Source organism: Coffea arabica, chromosome 11c, assembly GCF_036785885.1.
Source record: "Coffea arabica cultivar ET-39 chromosome 11c, Coffea Arabica ET-39 HiFi, whole genome shotgun sequence".
Lineage (NCBI taxonomy): Eukaryota > Viridiplantae > Streptophyta > Magnoliopsida > Gentianales > Rubiaceae > Coffea > Coffea arabica.
In genome coordinates this window covers 20398176-20410324 of record NC_092330.1, presented here as the reverse complement: position 1 = coordinate 20410324, position 12149 = coordinate 20398176, and the positions used below count along the sequence as shown (strand labels likewise).

General features: G+C 33.8%; 1 long non-coding RNA gene across 1 annotated transcript; it reads right to left on the bottom strand.

Annotated features, from left to right (window-relative positions):
- Positions 1-8263: 8263 nt before the first annotated feature.
- On the bottom strand, positions 8264-12094 carry LOC140016992 (uncharacterized). Its single transcript, XR_011823278.1, has 3 exons — positions 11866-12094; positions 9624-9704; positions 8264-8447 (listed from the first exon to the last, which is right to left on the bottom strand). It is a non-coding gene; the product is annotated as an uncharacterized lncRNA (long non-coding RNA).
- Positions 12095-12149: the final 55 nt, after the last annotated feature.

The window sequence follows — 12149 nt, the reverse complement described above, 5'->3', positions numbered from 1 at the left end:
TTTGGTAGGCCATGCGAACAAGACCTAAATGATACTTAAACAAAAGGTGTCGGCCAGCTTCAAAAGAAGATAAGATGTAATCTCTAAAGAACCGATCAAATGAAGATAAGAGTGTCGGCATGAAGATTCAAATGCACCTAAAATGAAAGTATCTGCCAAATGAAATTCAAATGTAATATTCTAATAACTATAAATAATCATCAAAATGAGATAAAGGGCATCGAGTTTTAGAAAAGAGTTCTATCTTACTTGTTTTAAAATTTGCCCTTCTCTTAAAAATTTCCCCTCTCTTGTAAATCTTTTTATTCCAGCAACTGGTGTAAATTGTGTTTGGTTTCAAATCAAGATCAAAGCTTTCACAAATTGATAAAGCTTCCAACATTTCTATTAAAACTTCCAAATTTCCAATTTCAATTAAGCATATCATTATTAATTTCATTTATTAAATTCTTTTAACTAGTTTATTAAATTTCCTGGTAATGGTTCTGGTATTAGAGCCATACCTATAATTTTCTTGTTTTGATTTAGTTTCTATCTATTAATGTTTATGACATGCATACATCTTATTATTTATAAGACATTATAAATAATTATCTATCCTAGTGATGGTAAGATTTTGAAACTTATAAGCTAGTTGGTAAGGCCATGAGATATTAGGGTGTTCCATGCATAGGTTCGATTGTTCCCATTACAATAGAATAAGACCATATGAGTCTTAGACAATAAAAAGATGGCTGCATTTTTTAGACATTTAAGGATAGGTTCTAACTCAAAACATTCAAATATAGTACAAAGTGTGTGAGGACCCGAAAAAGTATTTTATATTTTATTTTATTTCTCTGAATACATTCTCTTTACTTTAAATCATCGCCTTAATTTCCTCGCTATTTTTACAAGTGAATCAAGTTTTAAATCATTTTCTTTGCATAAGTTAGTTCATATTAAGTTTGAATTGCATTATGGACGTAGGACCCACTAATGCAGTGCGTGTGATAAAATTTTGAAGATTAAAAAGAGTTTTGTACAAAGGAATATTATTTTATAAGCTGTTAAGAGATAGTTAGAGATTGACTAGATATTTTAGTGATTAGAAGACAAGACGAGGATTAATCTTGGCTAAACACATGTCACAAAATTCTTGGATTTTTTACCATGACCAAAGACTTTCTTACCTCTTCAATAAAAACAAAATTTGACCAAAACTTCTTTCCGTTTCCTCCTAGCTTTGGCTGAATCATTGAGGGAAAAAAAGGGGAAAGAAAACTTCATCTTCAACCTCCAAATCAAGCTTGAATCCTTGAGTTTTCACCATAAACTTGCAATCTACTCCATAAAAGTTGACCTTTAGGAAGGATTAAGGGCTTTGGTGGAGAGATTTTGGAGAGAGAAGCTCTTGGTTTCCATTTCTTCTTAGAGTATTGAGGTAACTACATCAAGAAACCATCTACTCTTTCATTACTTGCATATGAGTAGATTTAAGGCTTGCTTTTGGTAGTTTACTTGGAAAATTTCATGGTTTAAGTGGTGGTTGGCAAATTTCAGCTTTTGGTGAAAAATTTCAGCCTTGGTATGATGGTTTGAGTTTGGCTATGATTCGGTTGCATTGCCATGTGAATTTTCTAGCTTTTATAAGTTATTTTGGCTTACTTATAGAAAATTCCAGCTTATGATTATGAATTTCAGTTTAGGGTTTAATTTTCTAGCTCAAGCAGGTGAGGGTTATATGCTATATAGATGCTTGACTTAGTGAGTTGTTGGCTTGGTATGTATATGCTTGATTTGAGACTGTTTTGTGGTGAGAATGAAGCCTTGAAAATGGCTGAAAAATTTGGTAAACACAAAGAAAGTGCTGCTGAAAATTTTCCGCAATAAACCTTGAGCAGTCTTGGGGAAATCTGTTATATCTTGGTGTAGAAAAGTCAGAATTGAGTTCTGTTTGTTGTGTTTGAAACTAGATTCATGGTAATTTGTACTGTGAAAATTTTAGAATTTTTCTCAATTCCTATGAATATCTGTGATTTTCCAAATTTGACTGAATTTCCACACCTGTTCTGTCTTTCGACTGGATGAAACAGCAACTTGAGGTTGGAATTTGACTAACTTGTAGATAGAATCTTACAAATGTGTCTTCTGGGAAATTGTAACCCTTTGAGTCTATTTTCTGACAGTATAAATTTTATAAATTTTGGACTTAAGAAGCTTGAGATATGATTTTTAAAAAGTATCACGCAAAACTAGAAAAATTCTATTTTTCTAGAACTATTCTTACTTTCATTTCCAACTTTAAGATTGGAGTTGGTAAACTATTTTGAGTTGGGTTTATGGGTGGAATTGAGGTTTAAATGAAAGAAAATGAAGTTTTGAAACCTTAATTTCTTCATGTATATTGGTTTTGTGTTGCTAGTCTTTTAATATAGTATATGACCACAGGACTCGAGAGAGTTCAAGAGGACAAACCAAGTTTAAAGTGAAGGGTCGCAATTCATTGGTGAGTGTTCCAACTGCATGTTACATGCTCACTGTTGCTAGAAATTGCTAGGTACTTGATTTATCATCTCATAGGCAAGCATATACTTTATTGTACTTGACCTAACTCTACTAAACTTTTGATTTTTTGTTAAAATATGTATTGGTCGTTTGTTATAACTGAAATGCGGCCAGAATCCAGCCACTTTCTGGCTGGATTTCCGACCGCATTGTCGGTCGAATTTGAGGCAGTGAGCATAAAAAATTTTTAAGTTCTCCCTGTCAATCCGGCCTTGAATCCAGCCAATATCTGGCCGGATTTGTGGCCGGATTTGCTGCCAAAATATCTGATTTCTACAGTTTTCCTTCAGTTTTCTTGTTTGATCAGGTTTTCGCACCCACCCGATTTTCAACTGTTTGGACTTGAAATACTTGAAATGCTTGAAACATGATATGCTAGGCTTATTTATGGCTTGAACCTATTTAGGCGAGTGTGCTCTTATGTACACTCAATTGACCTAACTTGATTAAATACTTGATATCTCATTCATGATTGAACAAGTAACTTGATGTGCATATGACCTGTATATTGACTTGAAATACTTGGAATACTTGAGAATGTGAATTACTGGACATTACTTGTGACTTGATCATGGTTAGGCGAGTGTGTCCTTATTTGCACTCGACCTCCATCAACTTGAATCAATTGATCCTGTGTGTGGACTTGCATATTTATATGCGTGATTGTAGACCGGCTACATTCCTCTTGTAGCAATTGAACTGTAGACCGGTAGCATTTCTCTTGTGGCGGTTGAATAGTAGACCAGTTACATTTCTCTTGTAGTGGTTGAACTAGGCCTTGGACCTTATCCGAGACGTCGGGTAAGTGCAATCTAGGGTTACTCATGCGTATGTGTGAATGTAGGTCGGCAACGGCTGAACTGAGCCCTCGTTAGACCTCTTGTTTTAGACTAGCTTCAGGGCGGTCGAGTAAGTTGGGCAATCTTGAGTAAAGGACAAGTTCCTAATCTGTTTACTCTTGACTGGAATTCATCACTTGAACACTGATATTACTGAATACGGAGCGTCAAGTCAACTAACGTCTCTAATTATTACTGTGTGAGCGTTGGATAACAGCCAACGACTCCATTCCTGAATACTGAATACTTGGGGCTGTAAACCAGATCCTAAATTTCTGAATATCTGGGACTATAAGTCCAACCCAAGGCTAGTTGGTCAAATCGAGCCGGCAAGGGTTTGGTCGAGGAGATCGACAAACTTCGAGTACTTCTTTGACGTTCGGGCCCAGTAAGAGGTATGTTTGGTGGACGAAAGTTAGTGTAAAGTGGTGATCTATGGATATTAAAATTCGTGATTGACGGAGAGTCAACAAACCTTGATCAAACTGCAGTGGAACTTGCTCCTAAGAGCAATCTATATCCTTTGCCATGAATGTGTTCTTTACTGTACACTTTTGCATAATCTATCTGGCAATTTGTTTAACTATATACTGGGTCATGATCTATTTGAGTTTTGACTTGTTTCTTGATATCCGGTGTATGGTCTTGGCTATATATTACCTGCCTGTTTTCTTGGAATCTCATTGGATTTTTAGTTCATTCCATGCAATTTTGTTTTCCTTACAGGGATGAGAACATGAGAGGTTGAATTGAGGAAGGTCTAGATTTCATCTAAGTTCGTCAGTCGCTCACGTGAGCACTTCATAGATGTCTAGCCAGCTTGTTTGGTTTGATTTTTTTGCAAGCTTGACTCATTGGTTGTATTATAGATTGTGTGGACATTGGAGGCCCATGAGTGTATATATTGAATGTTGTACTTAATGTCGCTTTTATTTTGAGGTTATCATTTGTAAATTTCATGAATTGTGACTGAGTCCTGGCGAGAGTTGGATAGGCGGTCTGCCAAACCCTTGGGTACACCCTAGGGGGAGGTGGGACTGTCACAAAGTAATGAATATCACATGCCAATAAATAATTCATACTGGACAATTCCAGAAGAAAAAATAGAAAATTTATACAGAATGGAAGTTTAGTTTTCAAAATAGCGTTATCAGTCAAAACTCATAAAGAAACCACATCAATCCAAAAAGAATTTCAAACAACACCATTGATAAATCCTGCCACAATTCAAAAATATTTGAGTAAAGGGTATCGATATCTTCATTTTCGATTAAATCAAGCAGCAGTAAAACCATTAGTTCATCTAGGGGTACATGCTCCAATTTATTTACCACTAAGAGATAAAAGACTTAAAAAATACAAAACTTCATTATTAGCAATGATTCAAACAAATGTATGTTATGGACCAATATATTTTAATTGTGCTCCTGGATTTTCAATAGATATGATTGACCCACATGTTTTGAATTCTATGGTATTAGACATTCATTTACAAGGAGATGAATTTGAAAAACATAGAAAAAGTTTTGCTATAATTTATAGGATGTATTGTAGACCATTATCATCACAATTAAACCCAAAATTTATAATGACTCCCACATAAAAAGATGAAACTGTAATGCTTCAAGTAGAAGCAGATAGACCAACAATATATACACCTAAAAGATTAAAATGCAATGAAATCACAGTACCTATTGAATTTCAAATACAAAATCCTCAAGTCCCAAGAAATTTAGAAAGAATAGAAGCAGAACATATAGTAGAAAAATCGGATGGGAGAGTGTTTATAAAATTCAATTCATTCAGAAAAAGACCTTCAACCTCTTCAAATTATTCATGGATACCAACTAGACAATCTTGTTCCGATTTTACTGAATTAGTACCCCCTATTGAAAGTAATTCAACATTTAGATTTAAAACCCTAGTACCAAAGGTAATACATCAAAATTAGTTTGAGTATTCACCAACACATTCACAAATGAAAGGAGAAATAAATGTTATAAATAAAGCTAAATTTAAAATTAATTATAAATACTTATAAGAAGATTTTGATGACGAAGAAAATGAAAATGAGAGAAATATTCAAGAAAGAAATGTAGCAACTCTATTAGTGCCTGGATTCACATGACAATTAAAAAATTGGTGGGATAATGCCCTAAGTCTCCAAGAAAAACTTGCAATCTTTGATCATACAATAGAAGTTGAAGACACTGAAGGAAATATTCAAGCCTAATCAGATGCAACAGAATTTTTAATAGTAGCATTAGCCACGTATTTTGTAGGAATCCAGAGAAGAATTAAATGCTAATAAAGCATTTTTAACAAATTTAAGATGTCCAACTCTATCAGATTTTAGATGGTATAAAAATATGTTTTTAACTAATGTATTAAGATGACCAGATTGTAATGCTTCATTTTGGAAAGAAAGATTTATAACTGGATTACGAAATTTATTTTCCCAACGAATTATGAATAATTTACAAAAAGAAATGAGAACTGAAATAATTTCATTTGAAAATATTTCTTTTGGACAATTATTTGCTTTTGTCAAAAAGAAGGATTAGTTTTATGCTTTGAATTAAAACTTCAAATAAAATATGAATAAAAAAGAAAAGAAGTAGGATCATTCTGTGAAGCCTTTGGTATTACAAGAATAAAATCTCCATCGTCAAGAAATAAAAAGAAAGATAAAAGGGGTAAAAAATTTAGAAAAATAATTAATAATGAACAATATTATAATAAAAAGAAATATAAAAGAAAATTTAGAAAAAAATATATATTGGAAGATGAAATAAAAAAATAAGTTAATAGCATTATTGATAAATGAAAAAGAACAAAATACAGAAGATGACTATTATAATGATTTATCTAGTTCAGAAGAACAAGAAAATTGCAATTGTTCAAGCTTCTCAAAATATATAAGTGCCATTACAAAAAAGAAAGATAAAGAATTTTTACTAGATATTATAGAAAAAATAGATGACCCTAAGACTAAAAAAGAATATTTAGAAAGACTAAAAGATCTAATTTTACAAGAATATAAATTGCCAAAAATAATAGAACCTTTTAGTATTTCAAAATTAATAGATAAATACCCAAAAATGAAGAACATAAGAAAAGAAACTACAAAAGATCTTCAAGTAGAAATTAATAATAAAAAAAGTAAAACAATTACAAAATTAGATATTAGAATTAAAAAAAAGACTTAGAGATCGAAGCAAGAATATCATTAATAAAACATCAACCTATAGATCAACCCTCTACATCAAAAACAAATGAAATAGTTATTTCTGAAAACCCATCAGATGAAAAACAAATGAAATAGTTATAAGTTGGATTTGAGTGTTTAGATTCTATTTAATTATTGGTTTATAACACTTTACTTTTTCAATACGGGATAGAGTATCACATTCACCTTTTCTTTTTTAACTTTTGTGTCCTCATGAATAGGGCTGAAAACAAGTTTCAACGAACTGTATAGAGGTATGTTTAGAATTGATTTGAAAATTAAAAAAAAATATGTTTGGACTTGGCATGTATTTGATAATTCTTTGAAAGGCATTGATCAAGTTTGCTTTGAAATTACATATATATTCACGAAAATCTTGACTTGGCTTGTTAAAGTATTGAGTTTAATCACATACAATCAAAACTTGGTTTGGTTTGAAATTTCACATTTATTATATATAGATTTTCATCCTAATTTGTTGCTTTTTCCCTTAATTTTTGCTCTATGATATTCAAAAAATCTATTATGATAAACTACGGATGTGATTAAATCCAATTATGCCTATTCAATAGCTTTTTTTTTGTAAAAGAAATTCATAATTCATTTTCATAAATCTACATGGATGGTGAAAAGTACGTCAAATTAACATGCAATAGAAATAACAAATCTGTAAATTATAAATCTAAAAAAATTAAAAATAAATCTGAAAAATCAAAAGATTGTACCATGAAACTTGAAAATGTCTTCCAATCATATGAATCACTGCAATTCCATTCTTTACATATCTTGAACTGTCAAATCTGATGTAATAAAAATATGGCCTAGAAGAAAGCTAGATTTGATGTCGTAGATTTGAGAATTTCTAGATCTGATAAAACAAATATAAGAAATCTCAAATCCAACAGAAAATATAACAAAAAATAAGAAAAACTGTCACAAGGAAATTTTAGGAGAGTACAAAAGTCCCACTAGAAAAACCATATGAGAGATGAAGCTCTAACTTGGAAATCCAAAAAGAGAGAATACTTGCACTAGGAAAAACCTAAATGAGATTATTATTTGAACAAAACGAGAAAGAAATTAGAGAGCAGAAGATCATGGCTGGCCTCCCACCCACGAGGAGGAAGAAGTTGCCTGCGAGACACAAAGAGTTAGACAAAAGGCAAAGGAAATATTTAGAGAGAGAAATCGTTTTTTCCCCTAATTGGTATTCCCAATTTTTCCTGATGCTTGATTTGATACAGTTTGAAGTCCTTGAAAGACAAGTTTCTCTGAGGAATTATCAATAATGATAAACATCCTTACAGCCTGAAGTCCTTGAAAGACAAGTTTTTGTGCGGATTTATCAATAATGATAAACATCTTAAACTTTGATACTATTGGTACATCCCATCTTACCACTTCATTCATTGGAATGTGAAAAGCTTAATCCAGGAGACAAGGACTTGTAAGTTCTTGAAATTTTTTTTCAGCTTCATGTAACTAATGAAACCAATTTTTTCCAATTTAGACTACTCATCTACAAGAATGATTTCGAGCTGGTATGTAGCGCCCCCACTTCTCCCTAAGGCGAACCAAAGGGTATCCGCGGGACGCCTGCCCAGCTCTCGCCAGGACTCACTACAATCCATCATTCAAAAGCTCGAAATACTTTAAGTAACTTCAATACATAATTAAAGTACTCCAAATATCTCACACTTACAATTATGCAGCTTCCAAGCTTAAATACAACCCAACGGAAAAGGGTACAATAGCCATCCGTTATAATATAACTTAAAGTTTTCAAAAGAAAACAATCTAGTACTACTCACGAGCACCCTTGGTCTCGAACCCTGTAAAAGAAAACCACAACGTGGGATGAGCTACACAGCCCAGTGAGGTTCCAAGACACTCTAACAGTTCAAATAAATCAAGTAAGTTGGGCATATCATATGCATGGTTCAATGTTACACAATGGCGTATTATCATGAGGTGATAATCATTGTACGAGTAATTTGAGACATTTATCATGGTATGAGACATTTATCATGAGACAGGTATCATGATATAAGTACATTGGTCAGGTAACAGGTATGGAGCATATCACAGGCATAGTTCAGGATTTCATGTTGACATTTTAGCATGAAACAATTATCATGATACAAGGTAAACATATACGGTAGGATACGGTGTTCCAGTGGAACTCTGTCGGTCATCTGCACCTTATGACTTCCGATCCCCACGGTACGGTCTGGCCATCGCCTTATCCCTCCAGTGGTAATACTCGAGTATACCGAAACGGTTGTCCAGGGTTCCAACCTACCCGACCGAGCCCAGTCCTGGCTCGAGTAGGTCAGTAACCGAGGCGGGGCCCAAGTTCAGCTTATAGCTTACAACATGCACAGGTAACAAAGTAATTCGACAAAAGTAAAAATTTATCATGTTTGGAGGTCGAGTGAGATAAAGTACACACTCGCCTTAAAACCGTGGCCCACTTCATATGAGCATATAATTTATGATAATCAAGTAATCAGGTGGTCAAGTAATCAAGTAAGTTGGTGATCACGTAAGCAGATAATCAAGTAGGCAAGTAACCACATAGATTAGAAAACAGTAAGTAAACACGGTTAACGGTAAACGGTAAACGGTTAATGGTAGTAATTACAGTTAATTGGTAGACATATGTCATTTCAATAGGCCGCCATTGGCCGTTTTTCACTTTCACCACGTAAGAGTCGAGGAGATTCACTCCAACCGACTTATGCTTCCATAGCATAATTAATCATTTAAACACATCATGTAAATATGCTCTCCAAACATTTCATATCTAGTATTTCAAGTAATCACATAAGTATGCTCTTTAAGCATTTCATATCAATAGTTCAAATATACATACTTCAGGTGTTTCATGTCGAGCAATTCAAGTATATATTATTCAAATATGCATGAGTGTGGTAAATACTTAATGACCATGGGTTAAGCATGTCATAGACTTATTCCAATTACGTATTCCTATATGGAACACTCACCTAGTCAAAACAAGCGAGTAGTTCTCAAACAAGCGTTTTAGGTGTCCGCTCCGAGTTCCTCTGGGAGATTCCCTCGAGTGCCTGAGCAACAATAATCAACTACCACTCAAAATCATTCTAATTATCGAGGAAAATTGTACACTAGTACAATCTAAGAAATTAACGCAGAGACGAGTCTAAGAGTTCGTGTAACTCGAGGTTCAAAAGTGGGTTTTAAAATACAAGACAAATCTGATTTCCATCTTTGAAATCAAATGTAAAACGATCAAATGATATTGAAGGAAAATGGAGGGTTTGAAACCCTTAGTTTCCTTTAAGTTAGAAAATTCCAGATTTAACAAGTAATATTTGAAAAATCATATTTCACTCTCCACAAGTCCAAAATTGGAAAACTTGGTACTGTTGGAATCCTCTTTCAAAGTACTAAAAGTTCTTAGAAGACACTTTTCCACGAATGTAAGTGAAAGGCACTCAAATTTTGGCTCAAAGTTGGTAACTTGAATTACCAAGACAGATTTAAGTTGGTTTTTGGTCAACTTTAGAAATTCGGCAAAATTCACTTGTTTTGAACTAACCTTTGAAATTTGGAAATCAATTAGTGTTGCAATCCAAGAGTATAACAAAACAAGCGGAACGAGAAACGGAGTTTCGAGCACCAAGATATAGTACCTCCAAGTTGCTGAAAAAGTTAAGACTGTTGGGCTATTTTCCAGGTTTAAAACTAGATTTGAAATATCATTTGGTCATCAAGTTGGCAGTGGAAATACATAAAACTTGGTACACTAAATCTTCCATATGTGAACAACATTTCTACCAAGTTTCATACAAAAACTCACACGGTAAGGTAGTCATTAAAACAACCAAAGTTTATGAAGAGTTTCAAGGCTAAACTACCTTCTCACTTTTCTTTTGTTTACAAACTTTTTGTACCATGAAATCAGTTCCAAATCTCTCCATTATTGAAACCAGGAGTTCATAAACATTCACTGAGCAATTTAAAGACCATTGACATCCAAATTTTCGAAATAAAACTCTCCAAATCAGATTTGGCCATTCGGCTAAGAGAAAACAAAAGTTTTCCAGATTCGATGAGCGAATTTTGTGACATCATTTGCATATCAAAATGGTCTTAGAATATTACCAAATTTTGTACAATTAAACCTCCATATGAGGATTACTCTTCTACCAAATTTCATTTGAAAATTCACACGGGAAGGTAGTTAACTAAACCATCAAAGTTCAGGAAATTTCCCAAGGTAAAACTGTCTTCTAGCTCTTCTTTCCTTTTTAAATATTTTGTCCAAAGCAACCAACCCAAATCTGGTTTATTTGTAAAACAAAGTCCAAGAAACATCTAATATAAAGTTTGGTAGATGTTGGACATCAAATTTTCCAAAACAACAAGTCCCAAATCAAGCTAGGCCATTTAACTAGTCAAAAGAGGATTTTTACTCACTGCATCAGTTTCGAAATATGGCCACAACTCACTCAATTCAACTTGGAATTGAGCGTAGTTGATGGCGTTAGAAAGCTCTCTCATAAAGCTGAATTTTCTCAGAAGAAACCATTTCCAAATTCTATCCACAAACAGCTCGTTTTTGAGCATCAAGAAGAAATTTCTGTCCTGTCTCCTGGAGAGCAACGAAACAGGGCAGTGATTTTCAAACGAATGGTGTGGCTCACTCAAGTGGAACCAGAACGCGAATTTAGTACCAATGGAAAGCTGGGAATGTCTAGTTTCCAATGCCGCAAACGGCACTTGATTTCGACATCGGAGTAAAGAGTTATAGCCGATACAAAATGACTGCCTGGTCAATACGGGAATCATTTTCCAGATTTGCTAACTTTCGAAATCAATTCATTTGACCAACCAAATCATGTTATTTTTCAATGAAATTTTGTACACACTCACAATAACATGTAAACAACATAATCAAGCCATTAGAACTTCAAAATTTTGCACAAAAGTGGTCGGACAAGGCAGGGGTAAAATCGGAAACTTTTGCCTCTTGCACCCAATGAAATTTCTGTCAATTACACACCATTAATCCATCATTTTAACCACTAAACCAACAATATATCCACCATCAATCATCAAATCAGCAACAACCCAAGTGTGGGAATCCATAGAGCCCACTTTCACATTTTTCCAACAATATCAAGATACCCATACACATGCAATAGCTTAAGGATGCATTTCTACCATCATAAACCAAGCTTAAGGTGTAGGATGAGGTTATACCTCCTTGTTGCTTTAAACCAGAAATTTCGGTCCTCAAGATGCTCCAAGAAACCGTGAGAAACTCCTCCTTTTTCTAGCTAGATGATCTCTCCACGTGACAAGCTAAGTGTAGTTCAAATTTGGTGTGAATCCATGAAGTTTTTGTGCAAGAATTGAGGATGAAAATGGCAACTTTGTGTTGTGTTTTTGCTGCAGAGAATTCGGCCAAGAGAGAGACTAGGAGAGAGAGTGTTTGGTCTAAATTTAGCTTCTTAAGGAAGACACAATGTGTGGTGCAAAAATCA